The sequence below is a fragment of the Papio anubis genome, chromosome 13 (genome assembly GCF_008728515.1).
Source record: "Papio anubis isolate 15944 chromosome 13, Panubis1.0, whole genome shotgun sequence".
Classification (NCBI taxonomy): Eukaryota; Metazoa; Chordata; class Mammalia; order Primates; family Cercopithecidae; genus Papio; species Papio anubis.
In genome coordinates this window covers 41,285,341-41,304,631 of record NC_044988.1, presented here as the reverse complement: position 1 = coordinate 41,304,631, position 19,291 = coordinate 41,285,341, and the positions used below count along the sequence as shown (strand labels likewise).

The following is a 19,291-nucleotide window of genomic DNA, read 5'->3' as shown; positions in this document are numbered from 1 at the left end:
GGATGTTTGTGCTCTATTCATTTTGTTGTCACTGACTTATAATAACTTCTGTTATGCATGTTTTCAATAACTTTGTGATGCATTCTCGGAAATTTTCCAAGTAGTTGCTCTACTCATACCATAGCTTTTACACATCAGCTTTCTTTGCAATAGCTCATGATGCAATTTCTTTTTAATAATTTGTATGTAGTACCTTAGTGTGTGCTATAATCCTACATCAAATATTTTTCCTCACTTCCAAATATAACACTTAATTTGGAACAAGTAAAGTTCATTGCTATAAATATAAAAATTATTTTATAAAATGAAAGATCTATATTTGTCCAGTTGCATGTATGAATATGTGCATGTGTGTAAAACTTTTCTATTCTTATGAGCAAAAGCTGTGTTTTTTCTTGCAATGTTAAAGCCACACTATTTTGAAAATAATTTTATACCCATGAAATTATATTTGCAAAGCCAATTTTTAAAAAGTTATGGTCTATATTAACATTTTTAAAGTTTAAAAAGTCACAAAACATTATATAGAAAAGCATGTTTTATATTACATATACCATTTCTGTAAATAGCAAAGATTATTTCCTATACTACATTGATTACATGTAGCTTATGCCTGAAATTTTATTCCCACATTGCATTGACTCGTGTTAGCCAATTAGTAACACTGTCTAGTGTTATTGCAATGAAAGCATCTCTTTAGCAATGAATTATTCCTTTTGATGCCTTTTATAAATGAAGTTCTACTTTCATAGAAGATGGTGTTGCTTTAGCTGAATGAATTATGAAGATAATTTAGTAAATAATAAAAGCCTCATGAAAATAATATTAGATGATGTCACACTTCTTAATAACTATTTCAAGGCAGTATTTGCTCTAGGGGGAGGATATATAAAGGTCTGCAAAATATTCTAAGACATAAGACATAATATTATGTCTACTACACTTTCTTCAATTAAATGTACCATTGCTATTGTACATTTTTTTCTAGTAATTTTATTCATGGTTAATACCTTAAAACATGCATATGGTAGTAAACTATTAGGCAAGATAGCAACAGAAACGTCCATCATCTGTCAAAAATAAAGTTCAAGGCAATCAATGTGTTTTGTGTTGGCTATGAGTAGCTGATGAAATAAATAGAAGATGTGACATGATGTCTCTTTCATCTATGAAAGTATCAGCTCAGAAGCTACGCTTCATTAGCTTCAAATGTAGCATGCATAATAAAGGAAGAAGGCGAGTAGTTCTTTGATTCATTGTGAAAAAGCCTATCAGAACCCCTTTCAAGTGAAAGTTTATTAAACCAGTTGAAAAATGGGAAATATTCCAACTAGAATGGAATCATTACCCCGTACTTGGCACTTGATTGCAAAGTATAGATGATAGCGTTGTGCCTCCATTTTGTGTGATAAAAAAATTAAATGGCAAAAGATAGGCAGTATTTCCTGCAGGGAATTTAGTAATTTATTTTTATTTTTTAAAATTATTTTAATCTCCTTTTGGTATTAAAAAACTAATGAATCTGAGAAAAGCAATGAAAAAATTACTTCATTCCAAAATACACAAGGGTTTTCATTTCCTCCAAGGGGATGGGGAAGGCCAAGATAAATGCGTGGGGGCACATTAGAGAAATAATGGCTCCACATACATTTCCCTTTGATGTACTGAAGGTCTTTGGCGAAGACATTATTATCAGGTCATACCTTTTACTTGGCCATTTCTACCAAAAAACATCAGCATACACAATAGGTCAGTGAAGGGATAGGGCAAAGTGTGTTTGGAGTAGGTAGGGGGTGTATGTGGGGAAGAGTGAAAGATGGCATGAAAGGAGAAGTTTGATCTGGAATACAGAAGAAACTGTGAATTTTTAATATTCAGAGGAGGAATTAAGACACTCCTAAATAGAGGCAGTGCGTAAAAGGGAGAGCTGTTTAAATTTTAAAAAGAAGTAATCTGACAATGTATAGGATAAATACTAATTTGACTTTTAGACAGGTATGTTTAGATAATCTGCTTTTCCCTGGTATTTTTATTTTCAGAAATAAATACGTTTCACATTTGCTGATGGGAAACAAGGCGCCCTGGAGTAGTAAGTGTATTTCAGTTGGTGCAGACATTCATACCACTGTGTCAAGTTTGGCACAGAGTTATCAATGTGTTTTTTCTAAAATACGTCAGAAATAACTACCATTGGCGTGAGCAGACTTTAGGAATGCTGCGACTAAATTGCTGAAAAGAGCCTTTCAGTTGTTTGGTGTTTAATATGCTCTATTGCTATTTAATTAGCAATGAAAACATTTAGACAGACATTTTAAAACTATAGTGATAGTGCTTTATAAATTAGGTCTAATTTATGACTGAGCTAGTGGAGTGGTTTGAAAATTTCAGTGTTAGGTTTGTTTTGCTGTTTTCCAAGTACAGGTTTTCATCGATTTGTGTCACACAACCTCAAGCGCCTCTGTCAAACAACTGCAAGGTCAAGCACAAAGGCAGGGGATCCATTATAGCTTTTGCTGGGTCAAAAGATCTCTTCCCTGTGAACTATTCGGTCAGTTACGTTTTCTAAAATGAACTGTGCTATAGATAAGAGGCAACACGAAGCATGTTGTCTTTGTCTTTGGCTTTTTCTGACTAAAGCAAATTTCATGGCAAATGTGAAGTTCCATTCTGAAAATAATCACACTGCCTGAGCTCACAAAATAAACTAGATTAAAATCTTCTGCAGTAGCATATGCTCTTTGAATGAACAAAGGCCACTGGGAGCATGAAGAGACATGTGTTCCATTGCAGATTCTGAAAGCCACTTTATTATCTGGACACAGTAGCATTCTATCCTACTCATTAGTAAATGTCAATTATGCCAAGTTGGCTACTGGCTTACATCTACTTAGTGAAGCTTTGATGTTACACAGATTAATAAATTCTTAGTCTGCTTTTTGTGAAGTTACATGCAAAATATTTCTTTTGTTTATAATAACAAAGTAATTAAGGTGTTTTAGTATCTGAGAAAAATAGCATCAGATTTCACTGAACTGAGTGCTCTGATTAATTGCTCATGTACCCCAACTACAAAAATCTATAATTGTAATGCCTATGTAGAAACTATTACCATCCTGAGAAAATATTTAAAAATGGACTGAATCATGTATTTTAATACTTGCTAATATAGCAATTTAGAAACAACAGTTCCTTTACTTCAATTGAGAAAAAGTTTTGTTTTATATTTTCAATATGTACCATTTAGACCAATCAATAAGAAGGGAAAATCTTGTCTACTCTAAAATATCCAATGAGATTATATCCATGTATTACCAATTCTTGTACAACAAATAAATACTCATCTTTTGAATTTTACTTTTCAATGTTGGTACCAATTAACAGGCAATGTACTGTTTCATGGGTTGGCTATTTTAGGTGACTTAAATTTGACTGCTTTAACACTTCCTGTGACACTTCCTAAGAAGGTAGAAAAATTGCCTTCCCTTTTAAAATAAAGAAAACCTTAAGAGCAATTTTTTTAGGGAATGAAGATCGTTATCAGAATGGGCCTTTTATTAATTTTTAGTAGCATCCAATATTGGAGAATAATATCAAAGATCAAAGAATAATTAGAAATCAGAATAATCATTTGAGCCAGATTTGTTTGTCTTTGCTTTGGTTTTTAACTGATCCTGAATTCTGAAGACTCTGGTTCTTGTCTGTGACTTTAAGTGCTTAGCTGATGATGTTGGTCAATTCACTTAACATATTAATTCTTTACCTATGAAACAAAATTCTTTATCTATGAAACAAGTCTGAATATTTGTTTAGCTTTACTGCGTAAGAATTTAAAGCATTAAATAATGTAAACCATGGCACACTTTTACCTATGTAACAAACCTGCATATCCTGCACTTGAAAAATAATAATAATAATAATAAAGAATTTAGTGAGAAAGCATATGTAAAAATGCTTTGTATGTGCAAATTCTTAAGTAATGTAATGTAAAGTACTTAATAATTATTAACAACTGTTTAGTAGTATATACAAGCAATCATGCTCCCAAGTTATCTTAAGCATGCTGACTCTCTTTACGAAATAAAAAAATTATTTACACTAAAACATGTTAGGTCTAAAGAATTAAACACTTTGGAGAATAGATCAATCTATTCATGTTATGATTTTTTTTAAACCCAGAAGATCAGACGGCATCATAAGAAGTCTTGGGTATGAGTTTCTATTTATTATAAATTATAGGAGGCAATTTTAAACTGACATGTCCTTTTGCTCTCTAGGAATCTGTTTTTCACAAATTAAGGTCAAATTAGCCATATTATAAATTATTATGTGCTTTTTCTTCTTCAGAATGTCTATCGTCACATCTTATTATTTAACATAGGTCTTCACAGATTATTTGGCAAGAAAGTGAAAAAGTTAAAATGTCTTAAGTATTACTGTTATTTGGCAATCTCTGAGTTGTTTCTTCCTATTTTTTGATAGCCATTCATGAGATAATTCTTTGATCTTCCCATTAACAAAAGTTACTTGCATGTGAAACAGTTCTTCACATGTCTTACCTTCTCTCAGTTCAAGAAGCCTCACCTATTTTCCTTATGAAAGTGTTAATTTTATATACAGAAAAGTAATTATTACTGATGCTATTGCAGTGGTTGTGGAAGTAGTTTTTATTATTACGTATTTTTTTAAAGATTTCCTGTAAACTATCTGAGGGTGAACATTAAACAGGCAGAATTAAGAATATGGAAAAAGAGAAGTACATCAAACAATGTTTTATTTGCACATTATTCTGCTGTAAATTAATGTCTCCCTATTTCTATCTATAATAGAACAGGATTTGTGCCATCATTCAGCACTTAAAATATTTTAGTAGAGTTGGCTGTTATGGGTCTCTGTCACTAGATTGTAAATAATTTGAAGGTAAAAGTCTTGTTCAACTTTGATACTGCATGCCAAGCTCATAGAGTAAGTATTTGCTGAAATAAATCATTCCACCTTTGCAGAATTTTGAAGAATTAAAGGTAAACTGTTATTTTTGAGGAGAAAGGTAATTCAAATTAAGATAATTTTTAGCACCTACTTTCTTTTGGTAATTTCAAAAACTTGAGGATTGTAACAATAATATAGACAAAATAGGCATAGCCCTGTCCTTAGAAAATTTTAGTCTTAGTCTAGCATGAAAGACAATTAAAAATAATACAATATAATGAGCACTTTTAAAATTAAAAATAGTTAACATATTTTAATGTGGAGATTAAGGTTTGTAGAATCCCCTGGTGATAAATCTTGACCCTCTCATATGTAGTGACTGACTCAAGTCAGTTACTGAAACAATTTTGAGTCTAAATTTCCAGTCATATAAAATGAAGAGAACAAACACTGTGCAATATGGTCAATAGGATGAAAGAAATAACCTCAAATATTATTTCCAAAGAAGAAAGATGTAGACATGTTAAAATACAACAACAAAACAAAAGACATTGGAGAATGTATGTGAAGAAGAAACACACTATTACATTCATTTTAGTTCTCTCTGCATCTGACCCTTCTTTTGTAGGTTTTGACATTAAACGGGATACCTCTATTCAGGCACTGGTTATAGACCACAGTGCCATTAATGTCATTAATGTCTAAGGCTTTGGGTTGTTAATTCTTTGGTGGGGTTGCCTTATGTCTTAGTCCATGTTATGCTGCTATTACAAGATATCACAGATTGAGCAAGTAATAAAGAATAAAATGTTATTTTCTTACAGTTCTAGAAGCTGGGAAGTCCAAGATCAAAGCACTAGCATTTCGTGAGGGATTTCTTGCTGCACCATCACCCGATAGAAGCACCGAAGAGCAAGCTAGCCTTATGCTGCATGAAGCCTCTTTTATAAGGTCCTTAATGAGAGAGAAGCCTTCAGAACCTCATCACCTGTTAAACTCCAACTCTAAATACTATTACATTGACAACACCTGCATTTTGGAGGCGATGCGTCAAATTACAGCAATTAACAAGTTAAGTGAATCACATCCCTGTTAGGGTAAAAGAAAACCTGTCACGCAAATTGCTCTAGAAATTTTTTACCTTGGCTCTAAAGTGTGAGTATTAAAATAATATTTTAGAAACTATAGTTGTTTCTAACTTACATAGGGGAGAGAAGAAAACAATATTGTGGGAAATCTTTTTGTGAATCTTTCATTCTAGGCCTAAAAGAACAACAATGTCAGGAGGAATTGACTGATATTGTTGACATTTCAACACTTAAAAACTCCGGTTAACAAGTAATTCAAAAGAATGCAAGTAAATAAGTAAATAAATAAGAATAGAAACTATTAAATAGTAAAATAAGTTAGTTTGGAAAGTACATGGTAACTATTTTTGGAAAAAAATTAGACAAACTTATGCCAAATCTTATCAAGAAAAAATATAGAGAAACCAACAAGGTCAACATTAGGTTGAGCAAAGTGCATGTATAATCTAAAAGCAGAAAAATGTTATATGGCATTATATACTAATAAATTTGAAAACTCAGATTAAATAAAATATTCCAGAGAGATATAGAATATTTAATAAGGAAGACTTAGAAAACTTGAAATAGATTTTAAGTTTGTAAATAATAGGCTCACATGGTACTGAGACTTCTGCCAAACCTTTAAACTAGAGATGATTTCTCTAATTTTAAATGTCTAGAGCAGACAAAAAGCGTTTATTACATAAGATTACTATAACTCTAACATACAATCTAGGAAAATATTACACATGACAGGGTACTCTACACCGAACTTACATATAACTATAAAATAACATTCTAAATAAAATATGGGTAATTTAATGCAGAATTATATTAAAAGCATTTTGTGGTGTGATTTAGAAAGTGTTAATATAAGATTGAAAAGATTATCAATGATGTGGAAAACCACTTATGTGATTCACTACATTAAAAGATGACTTAGATATGAAAAGATATTTGATAAATTTGAGATCAATTCCTGAGTAAATAACAAAATACTTATGAATATAAAATTAAAGGGAAACTTCTTATCATGAGAAAAATATATATTTTAGAAATTAATATTAAACATGATATTTTATATGGATGTTTAATATTGATACAGAAACTCTTAAAAATATAACCATTAAAATTAGGAACAAAATATGAAAAACTGAAATCACTGGTATAACTTTTAAATGTCCTTACCATAACAAATATGGTCAGAAAAAATAGATTAAGATAAATAAATATTTAAAAAGAGATGAAAATTATGATTTGGCAATGATATGACTATTTAACCCCAAGTTCAAGAGAATATGATTGGAGTAGCCCTTCAGAAGACAGTTCTTCAATACCTCCTCAATGAATGTACATTCACTTTTTAAGAGTCTACTCAATAGACATGGAATTATTAATGTTTTATATTTACAAATACCGTTGACTCTTGAACAACACAGGTTGAAATATGCGGACCCACTTATATGCAGATAACCCACTTTTGCATCTGTGGGTTTCCCATCTGCAACTAAACATGAAGGAAAATACAGTATTCGGGGATGCAAAACTCATAGATACCAATGGCTGATTTTTGTATACTCGAATTCCACAGGCCAACTGCAGAACTTGAGCTTGGATGACTTTTGGTATTAAAGGGGATTCTGGTATCAATCCCCCAAATATATACCTAGGCACAACTATATGTTTATTTGAGCAAAGAAAAAAAATCAAGGAAAACACTAGCTAAATAATTTAATACATCTTTTATATGAAACATGCAGTATATTAAAACAAAGATTTATATCCCTGTGTACTGATAGGACAGAATATTTATTATATAGTGATGAAAAATCAAAGGAGAAATATATGTATATGTATAATAGAAAGCTGTCAGATAATATTTATTACATATATAATATGTTATCTGAAATTATACTCATTGTTTGACATTTAATTTATATTGGAATAATTTGTGAAGAATATACTGACAATCTTCATTTCATAAAGGTATGTTAGGGGTTCACATTTTTTAAGTGCTTCCTTTTATGGAAGATTATGTCTTATTAAAAATAGAAAACTTAATAATTAGACAGAATTTTAAATGGTAAAAAATAATCCTGTTAAAATAAAAATATGTAAATGTCATAATTTGGATATACTTTTATACATATTAGAGTAATAACAGCAACACATTCTTTAAGTTTTAATCAGAACATTTATAAAGCTATTTTTTGGAAACTAGTGTACTATTCCCTGAACTATTCACTTGAATTTTGAGTGTTACATTATAAATTGAGGATCATATATTTGATAATTGTCTCAACCCAAGAAACAAAAAGTTATAGTTTATTTATTTTTCCCCAGGACATAATTTATCCTATTTGTCTCAAATTCTCATGCAATACTCGCAAAATATAGTTCTGAAGATGGAAGTATTTGCATAATGCAAAGAGTTGTTTTAATCAATTTCCTTTTATTGATCAATGCGTCTATATTTTGGGAGATTATATCAAAAGAAATTATAATCTCATAGCAAAGAAACTCTTTAATCAATTTTAATGCATCAAATGATAAAATGTAATTTTGAATTTGAGCAATCACTAGATAATACAGTGCATCTGTAAATAAATGTTTATATTATTTTTGTTGATAGGCATTCCAGCAAATTTTCCAGAGGAATGGTTCAAAACAACCTTTGTTTCTGAAGCCTCAAACTTCCAATGAAATTAATGAAACAGAAAACTCAAAGTCTTAAACAGAATGGGGTGCAGATTGAGGGTGGCATGAATTAAGAAGAGAGAGTAAGAGAGTCTATTCCTAACTTCATATCCAATCAGGGTTTTAGTTTTTAGTCTGAGACAGTCAATTTATAAATGAAAGTATACTTTTAGTGTTATATTCTAATTTCATGAATTCGTCTGCATTTTACAAACTCAAGTCCAAAAAGCTATATAAATTGAATCATATTCTCAATGTCAAAAACAATTAAGGGAGAAGAGACAGTACTTTTTGTTATTTATCCAACTAAATAGTAGGTTCATGTTATTTTTAAGGATCTTTTTTTTGGTCTGACTTCAGTGAGGCAAACCATTTATTTGATTCATCGCTGTCAAGAACACTTCTCTGGAGATAATTTGCTTGCTCTGGATATAGAGCAATGTGTTTTCAATCCTTTGTACAGTTTCCCTAACAACCCCGAATTTATTCTTTTACCTGTCACTTCTAGGATGCAAGAAACTATTTTCTGTAACTATGAAAGGCTTCAGAATGCCTACAGGGCCAATGGTTAATGTCAATCAGACTACTTGATGGTGCCCATATGTCCAAGGCATTATATGGATAAGAAAATTGGGAAAAGAATTTAAAAGAAGAAAGGAAGTGTATCAATTGTAATAAGTTCAGCCATCCCTGAGCAGGGTATATGTTTTTAAGTTGAAGACAAGTTAAGGGTATGCTCAAGTTATGAAATAAAACCTGACAGAATACACTTCAGATAAGACAGATTGAGGAGACCAGCATTTATGCCAAGCCCAAAATATTTTGTGTTTTAATGTCACTTCTCTTCAGATTGATCTACATATTAGAGTATATCTTCTCATATTATGAAATACTCATATAAGAATGCAGGACAGTTATTGCCATATCAGTAAAGATTCTTACAATGTTTTTTTGTTACCAGTGAGAAAAAAATTTCATTCAAAGTAAAAGAAAGAGAGAGATAAATAGTCAGCAGTGAGTGGGGAGCTCACTAGCTTAGGAAACTGAAAACGCATGGGCATATTCAATTTTACCCATGACCACATATTAAGGGCTTGTTCAGGCTCGTTTCCTGTACATTTATGACCTCTGCCTTCTACAAACTTGGTTTCATTTTTAGGTTCCACATGGAACTCTGTAAAAATTATAAATGTTTTTCTTACAGTGACAAGTTGGTTACAACAATCCAGCCTTACATTGTAAAGCCTAAGACAGGCAGAGAAAATTTCTGTTTCCTTCCCAGGAACCCCAACAATAAAGGCCTCTCCGTGCTTCATGGGTTGCTTCATATGCTTGTCTCTAAATGGATCATGTCAACAGGAAGTAAAATGTGATGCCTCTCAGGCCTAGTTTCTTTCTTTCCATACTAGAGTGAAATCAACTCTAAAATGAGTAGACATTTGGCATAGGGGGTTGTGAAGGATTGGTGATACCAGAGTTAAAACAACATATAGCTATGTGAAGAGTGACTAGATATTGACAAAAACAACAAATACCTGCAATTTAAATATAGTTAGCAATTATAAATCACATCTGTTAAAGCCGTGTGTTCATGTTTGACTCCTCTATATGATCGTGTGACACTGCCATTGCCATTTGCAGTGTTCAGATGAAGACAGCATTTTTCATTTTCAAATCCAAACTGAATTTCTGTGAAAGACTCTGATTAGCCCTACTGGGGTTATTTGTTCCCCGCTAGACTAGTCTATTAGGTAGATGGACTATCACCTTTAGTTGCAGAGGATGTATTATGAATATTGTTAGAAATGTATCATGGAGGGCAATTCTTCACCAAAGCCACATGATTAGAAAGAGAATATCGTATTAGGTCTAACATTTAAGTCTCTAATCCATCTTGAATTAATTTTCGTATAAGGAGTAAGGAAAGGATCCAGTTTCAGCTTTCTACTTATGGCTAGCCAATTTTCCCAGCACCATTTATTAAATAGGGAATCCTTTCCCCATTTCTTGTTTCTCTCAGGTTTGTCAAAGATCAGATGGCTGTAGATGTGTGGTATTATTTCTGAGGACTCTGTTCTGTTCCATTGGTCTAGATCTCTGTTTTGGTACCAGTACCATGCTGTTTTGGTTACTGTAGCCTTGTAGTATAGTTTGAAGTCAGGTAGCGTGATGCCTCCAGCTTTGTTCTTTTGACTTAGGATCGTCTTGGAGATGCGGGCTCTTTTTTGGTTCCATATGAACTTTAAAGCAGTTTTTTCCAATTCTGTGAAGAAACTCATTGGTAGCTTGATGGGGATGGCATTGAATCTATAAATAACCTTGGGCAGTATGGCCATTTTCATGATATTGATTCTTCCTATCCATGAGCATGGTATGTTCTTCCATTTGTTTGTGCCCTCTTTTATTTCACTGAGTAGTGGTTTGTAGTTCTCCTTGAAGAGGTCCTTTACATCCCTTGTCAGTTGGATTCCTAGGTATTTTATTCTCTTTGAAGCAATTGTGAATGGAAGTTCATTCATGATTTGGCTGTCTGTTTCTCTGTTACTGGTGTATAAGAATGCTTGTGATTTTTGCACATTAATTTTGTATCCTGAGACTTTGCTGAAGTTGTTTATCAGCTTAAGGGATTTGGGTAGTACCATTCAGGACATAGGCATGGGCAAAGACTTCATGTCTAAAACACCAAAAGCAACGGCAGCAAAAGCCAAAATTGACAAATGGGATCTCATTAAACTAAAGAGCTTCTGCACAGCAAAAGAAACTACCATCAGAGTGAACAGGCAACCTACAGAATGGGAGAAAATTTTTGCAATCTACTCATCTGACAAAGGGCTAATATCCAGAACCTACAAAGAACTCAAACAACTTTACAAGAAAAAAACAAACAACCCCATCAAAAAGTGGACAAAGGATATGAACAGACATTTCTCAAAAGAAGACATTCATACAGCCAACAGACACATGAAAAAATGCTCATCATCACTGGCCATCAGAGAAATGCAAATCAAAACCACAATGAGATACCATCTCACACCAGTTAGAATGGCGATCATTAAAAAGTCAGGAAACAACAGGTGCTGGAGAGGATGTGGAGAAATAGGAACACTTTTACACTGTTGGTGGGATTGTAAACTAGTTCAACCATTATGGAAAACAGTATGGCGATTCCTCAAGGATCTAGAACTAGAGGTACCATATGACCCAGCCATCCCATTACTGGGTATAAACCCAAAGGATTATAAATCATGCTGCTATAAAGACACATGCACATGTATGTTTACTGTGGCACTATTCACAATAGCAAAGACTTGGAATCAACCCAAATGTCCATCAGTGACAGACTGGATTAAGAAAATGTGGCACATATACACCATGGAATACTATGCAGCCATAAAAAAGGATGAGTTTGTGTCCTTTGTAGGGACATGGATGCAGCTGCAAACCATCATTCTTAGCAAACTATCACAGGAACAGAAAACCAAACACCGCATGTTCTCACTCATAGGTGGGAACTGAACAATGAGATCACTTGGACCCGGGAAGGGGAACATCACACACCGGGGCCTATCATGGGGAGGGGGGAGGGGGGAGGGATTGCATTGGGAGTTATACCTGATGTAAATGATGAGTTGATGGGTGCTGATGAGTTGATGAATGCAGCACAGCAACATGGCACAAGTATACATACGTAACAAACCTGCACGTTATGCACATGTACCCTAGAACTTAAAGTATAATAATAATAATAAAAATAAATAAATAAATAAATAAAATAAATAAATAAATAAAAAGAAAGAGAATATCCCAGAATAAGGATACTACTGCTCAGGAAAAATGAAATAATATGTGTCCACCTGAGTAATTATATTTGCCCACCACACAGCACCTGTCATTGGCATTCTCATATTATGTGATCAACAATATTTCTAACTTCAATTAAATCTCTCTCTTTTTTTCACACTAGGGTATCACGTACAATTGTTCTCAAATTGCCACTTCATTTTCAAAATAGTGTTAAATTTTCGGTGGGACATTATTTTCATTTTAACCCAACAACTGTTTGCTTATAATGCTGTTTTTCAAAGCCATGAGTTTAAATTCACTTTGAAGTCTTAGTTTTACCTTAATTCAAGACCAGCAGTTACATCTCCAACCCAAGCTAAGCATTTCGCAAATGTTGTATGTTTTATGCAAAAGGAAGCTGGGTATGCAATGAAAAGAATGATTTTTAGCCTTGTGTTGTTCATTATGACTATTGTACAAAAATTCCCAAAACAGTTGAGGATGGCAGCCTAGACTCACTTTTCAATCTTCTTACTTTACTACATATGTTTTCATCCCCTAGAATTCATCATATGTACTCTTCTTTTCCTTGCCTCTCAATGCCTTGCGTAATCATCCCCATGGTATTTTCTTTTCTGTCTCCTATTCATGATGAGCTTAATCTGAGTTTTTCTCACATTTTTGAGAAAGTCTTGGATGATTTTACTTATGTGAATTTTAAAAATCTAGTTCTTCAGTTGTATTAGTCACATTTCAAGTGCTCAATTGTCACACATGTCTCATAGCTACTGCATCGGAGAAAACAAATTAGGTGATCCAATTTAGTCTCATAATGACCCCTGAGATAGATACTATATATTATCACCATTGTATAGTTGAGAGAAATGTACACTTAGATTAATAACAGTGAAACTTTTATGGCACTTACTATATGGCAGGCACTGCTCTTTATGCTTTACAAATACAACAGTATTGCTTGATTTTAATTCTCTCTGTGGTATTAAAGAAATTTTCCCAAAATAATGCAGTTAGTAAGTGGCAGAGCAGGGATTTGAAACCCAGATCATCTGGTGTCTGAATCTGGGATCTTAACTTCTTTTTATCTTGCCTTTCTAACCGACTAAAGGGCACTTGAAAGGCTATTCAAGCAGAGTAAAAAAAATGAGATTTTCAAAAAAAGTCATTCTTATTTGATTCAAAAGTAAATGTTTTCAACCTTTCCTGTATTATTGTAGCTTGAATCCAAAATTAATGATATATAGAAATCTTGTAGGGGATAATGGTCAATAGCACGTAGACTTAATTTCCAGAGAAAATCCTCCAAGGCACAAACAGAGATCTCCTTCTTCCAAACTAAGTAAAGCAAACTAAAATATCAGGGAGGCTTCATCTGTGTTCATTGTGCTCAGCATACATTCCACTATCCCTTTCTATTTAAGTACACGTACTTAATTTCTTTGTGTGTTGGCTTTCTCATCTATAACCTAAGCAGTGTATTGGAACTGGTTTTATAACGTTGTTTTGCATATTAAATTAAGACACATCAATAACTTCAAACAGTGCCTGACACCTAAACTGCATTCAATTTATATTAAACAGTTTTAACTATATGATAATTTTATAAATCACAATCCCCATTCCACCTCTGCCTATAGCTTTGATGGGTTTATACTTGCTGTCTTTTCGTGGTGTCTTTAAATATTATACGTGTAATGTGTGGCTAAAAGGACCTGGGGACAAATTTTCTATGTTATCATCTTGTAATGAGAGCAAGGTTCTCATACTTAAAGTAGGAGAGTGACTGAGATGTCAGGCTATGGCATTATAGTTTCTGAGTTTGAATCATGGCCTGACACTTCATAGCTGTGTAAACTTGAAAAGTTATTTATGTTTATTTCTTTTTCTTGGAAGTATTTGATTGTAACTACATCATAGTATTAATATTTTATGGATTAAATTTAAAAATAAAACCTGCAAAGCTAGAATAAATCATAATTGACTTATTATAATGTCAGATCCATGTTAGTCATTATAGATTAAATGGAGGCTCCCTAAAATCACACATATACACACATAAACTTCAGATAAATAACTATTAGTCAGGGTTCCCTAAAGAGACAGAACTTATGGGATAGATGTACATACAAAGGGGAGTTTATTAAGGAGTATCAGCTCACACTGTCTCAAGGTGAAGTTCCACAATAGGTCATCTGCAAGCTGAGGAGCAAGGAAGCCAGTCTGAGTCTCAAAACCTCAAAAGTAGGGAAACCAATAGTGCAGTTTTCAGTCTGTGACCAAAGGACAGAGAGCCCTTGTCAAATCACTGTTGTAAGTCCAAGAGTCCAAAAGCTGAAGAACTTGGAATCTGATGTGCGAGGACAGGAAGCATCCAGCACAGGAGAAAGATGAAGGCCAGAAGACTCCGCTAGTCTGCTCATACCACTTTCTTCTGCCTGCTTTATTCTAACAGCATTGGCAGCTGATTAGATGGTGCCCACCCAGATTGATGGTGGGTCTGCTCCTCCCAGTCTACTGACTCAAACATTAATCTCCTTTGGCAACACCCTCACAGACACACCTATGAACAATACTTTTAGTCCTTCAATCCAATCAGGTTGACACTCAATATTAACCATCACAACAACTATTGAGCACACTGTATGAACTTAGAACCATGCAAGACACTAAAAAAAAATCAATCTTGAGAAATAATGTAACATACTATTATTAGTTAGATGATGATATAACAAAGTAATTTTGAACATATTCTTGACTTTGGCATTGGAAGACGACTGTCCTTACGTTATAGTCAAGTCAAGTCTATTTGTTTGTCAGAAGTGAGTTAACACAATTTGTTTGGGAGTATCATTTGGCTTTTGGTCACCTCTTCCTGGCTTGCTCATGTCATACCCAGAAGCTTGCAGAGAAATACTGAGTTTAATTGTCAAACCTATTCATATTCAATTTGCTTTAACGTTACTATACTGTATAGTTCACACGCAGTAACAACATCAAATTTCCTCCGTTTCTGTACCAGAATCAAGTGTGCAAAAGCATAGAACCCTTACATCTGCATCCATTTTGTGCTGTGTGATAGAAGACCTCAGACTGGTAATCTACAAAGGACAGAAATCTATTTTCTTGCAGTTCTGAACGCTAGGAAATTCAAGATCAAGGCATTGGCAGATTGAGTTGTCTGGTGAGAATTACATGCTCTAGAGGGGACACATTTAGGCCATAGCATTCTCCTTTTGCCCTTTCCCCTTCCATGTGAAGAAAAAGTGTTCTTTCCTCCAGAGGATGCTGCATTCGAGGCACCATCTCGGAAGAACAGACTGAACCCTTATGAAACAACAAACCTGCTGGTACCTTGACTTTTTGATTTCCCAGTCTCCAAAACTATGAGAGATAAATTTCTGCTTTTTATAAATTACCTAGACTATGGTATTTTGTTATAGCCACAGAAATTGACTAAGACAACTTACTTTGTATTATTTTGCTGAAAAATACAAAGGAAGATCCAATTAGCTAGATATCCTGAATATATGAAGAAGATCACAAAACCTCAGGGTAAGTCTTGACAATTTGTGTTTTACCTCTGACTTCATAATATTTTATAACAAAATGACTGTTTTATACAAAGGTCTGTATCAAGTCAGAACATAACTCATTGTAAATTGTCCTCTAATTATTTCAAGTGTATTTTATACCCTGTCAGGAAAAAGGGGTAGCATAGCAAGTCCTAGCTACCTGGAAGATACATAACTTACATGTAAGTTGATAATACTCTAGATTCAGACTGTATGATCATTAAGCACTTTATAAAATCATTTTTATGCAGTGAACAAATGGAAAGAAAAATAAAAGGCTAATATGGCATAAATATATGATCCATAAAACGAATTTCTCAGAATAAATTAATAAATTGTCATTAGACACTTGGCAACATGTAGTGGGAAATACTATAACTTTGATATACAATAGAAGTAAATATATTAAATCACTACTGACACTTTTATCTATGAGCTCTGTATTCATAAAGTATTCAATTAGTCTGAAACTTTGTTTTCTCTTTTATAAATTTTTTTTAAAGTATTCACCTCGCATAATTGTAAAAGCAAAAAAAAAAAAAAAGGTAATGTGAAGTACCAGGTACAGAGTCCGGCACACAGAACCTGAAATTTAAGAAAGTTTGCTGATTATTGATTATGATAAAAATAAGTATTTAGGTCAGAAGTGGTGGCTCACGTCTGTAATCCCAGCTTTTTGGGAGGCTGAGGTGGGAGAATTGCTTGAGCCTAGGAGTTTGAGAACAACCTGGGCAACATAGTGAGACCCCATCTCTACAAAAATAAAATTAGCTGGGTGTGGTGGTGCACACTTACAGTCCCAGCACTCAGGAGCCTGAGGTGAGAGGATTGCTTGAGACTGGGAGGTCAAGGCTGCAGTGAGCTGAGATCCCACCACTGCAGTCTAGCCTGGGTGACAGGGAGAGATCCTGTCTCAAATAAATAAATAAATATTTAGTTGATATTTTATTTGAAGAATGAGATTTTGGATTAATTATAAGTTATCTTCCTAGCATTTAATTCTAGAGTTAAAATTGAAATGAGTCTACAAATATGTATTTTACACTGAAAGTAAATTTGCTTTTTGCTGAAAATATAAATTATATATTTTTAAAGAGATAAAATGAATTTAATAACATTTTATATACTGGATATAATGGTCATTTACAATGTTTTCTGGCTTTTTGTGACGTTAAAGTTAAGGTAAAATTTACATAGAGTAGAAATTCTATTCATTTTAATAAATGTATATACTCATATAAATGATAGGCATAGGAGGCAGGGAAATTCCGGGCAGAAGAAGGTAGGTCCGCAAGTGAGGGCCCCACTCTCAAGCCTGGAACTGTGGCTTGAGACACACATCCCTGTTTTCCTGAGGTGAGGAAAGTGAGGACATACTTCCCTGTTTCCCTGCCCAAATGTTGCCTCTCCCAAAACCAGCCATGGCCTACCTTGCCCCCATCCTGTGCACATAAAAACCCCAGACTCAACTTGCAGAGATGAGAAGCAGCTGGGCTTCAGAGAATGTGGTTGAACATTGGAGAGAAGCAGCTTGACTTCAGAAGGACAGCTTGCCAGCATAGCTTTGGAGAAGAGTCGTCCAGCCATACCCAGCCAGAATCTGGGGAAAGATTACCTTCCTGCTGAGTCCCCTTTTCAGCTCCGCTTCCCACTGAGAGCCACTTTTATTGGCAGTAAAATCCTCCTCATTTACCATCTCCAGTTTGTTCATGTAACTTATTCCTTCTGGATACTGGACAAAAACTTGGGTGTGAGTGCAAAAGGTTGTCACACTGACCCTCCACTAAGCTTTTAACACTTAAGGCAAAAGAGGACTGACTGAAACACTCCTTCTGGGGCTTCAGACATCATAGGCACACCCCTAGGTGCTGCCATGGGGCCATCCTTCCTGCCAGTGGCCAAAAGCACTCACCTCAACTCCTACACTGACTTACCCACGCAATTCCTTCCACAAGAGGTTGAGCACAGCAAGTTTGAGTGAGTGGAGTTAGTCTCTGCTAGCACCTGTGCACTCCAGTTTCCACCCATGAAGGGGTCAGGGGAATGTCCTGCTCCATAACCACCACTACAATCAAGATGTAGACCATTCCCATCACTTTGGAAAGTTACCTCCTTCCAGTTGATCACTATATCCACACAAAAAAACACCTCTTATTTGTTAATTGACAAATAAAAATTATATATATTTATTGTGTAAAAGATGATGCTTTGAAATATGTACACATTGTGTAATGGCACCACTAAGCAAATCAATGTGTACATTACCTTACATCCTTAACATATGCACTACCTATCATACTTTGTTGTGGGAACCCTTAAAATCTGCTCTCTTAATGGTTTTCAAGAATACAATACACTGTTGTTAATTACAGAAGGAATACATTCAAGATATCTATTGTACAACATAGAATATACTGTTCTGATTTCTATCATTTTTAAATTTTTCTATTGAGTATGCCAGTTCTAGGGACTTTCCAATCAAATGATTTGCACAAAACGACCATAGTAAACAGATATGCTTCAAGGTTGCCATCAGTCAGATGCTAACCGAACAGTCTATAAGTGATAAAACATTTCAAAATCTTGGCCTGTGGTCACGTTAGTCAAGCTGTATATTTTTATTTTATATCTACCACATAAGAAAAAGTAGCAAATGTGTTCCATTTTTCTAAGAATTATTTTAACCAAGGAGATTATTTTGATGTTTTAGCAAAAGATGTACCTTTGTTTTATCATTGTATGCTTTAAACTATTAGAAGAAACACATTATTTTGTAATAAAATTTTACTTGATATGAAGAATTATTAATTGCATACTTTCTTGAAAAATGCACTATGTAACTTAAGTTGTAAATTATCATCAAAAATTACTTTAAATAATTAGAAACAGATAATTGGAGTTTTTAAACTTTTAGTGGATATTGCAAAGTACAGAAAAAACAATGTATTTTGAGGACTTTAGATAATTATAGATATTGGGCTAAGTTAGATTCAAAAATAATTTTTCTTTAAAGTATATAAATAGTCTAGGACTGTCAGCTACAAAGAATTGATATTGTATCAATGACCTCTTTTAAATATTTTTTTTTTTGTTTTCATGATAAATGTCAATCCAGAAATAAATGAGCCACCTTTTACATATTATAATACTGTAATTCAACCATTATGCTTTGGGCTAAAGGGAAATGTCCTTGATCTTTTAGGTGGATGGTAATTAGTTCTTATACCC

General features: G+C 33.7%; 1 long non-coding RNA gene across 1 annotated transcript in view; it reads right to left on the bottom strand.

The window, feature by feature from the left end:
* Positions 1–19,291, bottom strand: part of LOC116270016 — a 209,810-nt gene that overhangs the window by 167,418 nt on the left and 23,101 nt on the right. The gene's annotated exons all lie outside the window — the stretch shown is intronic.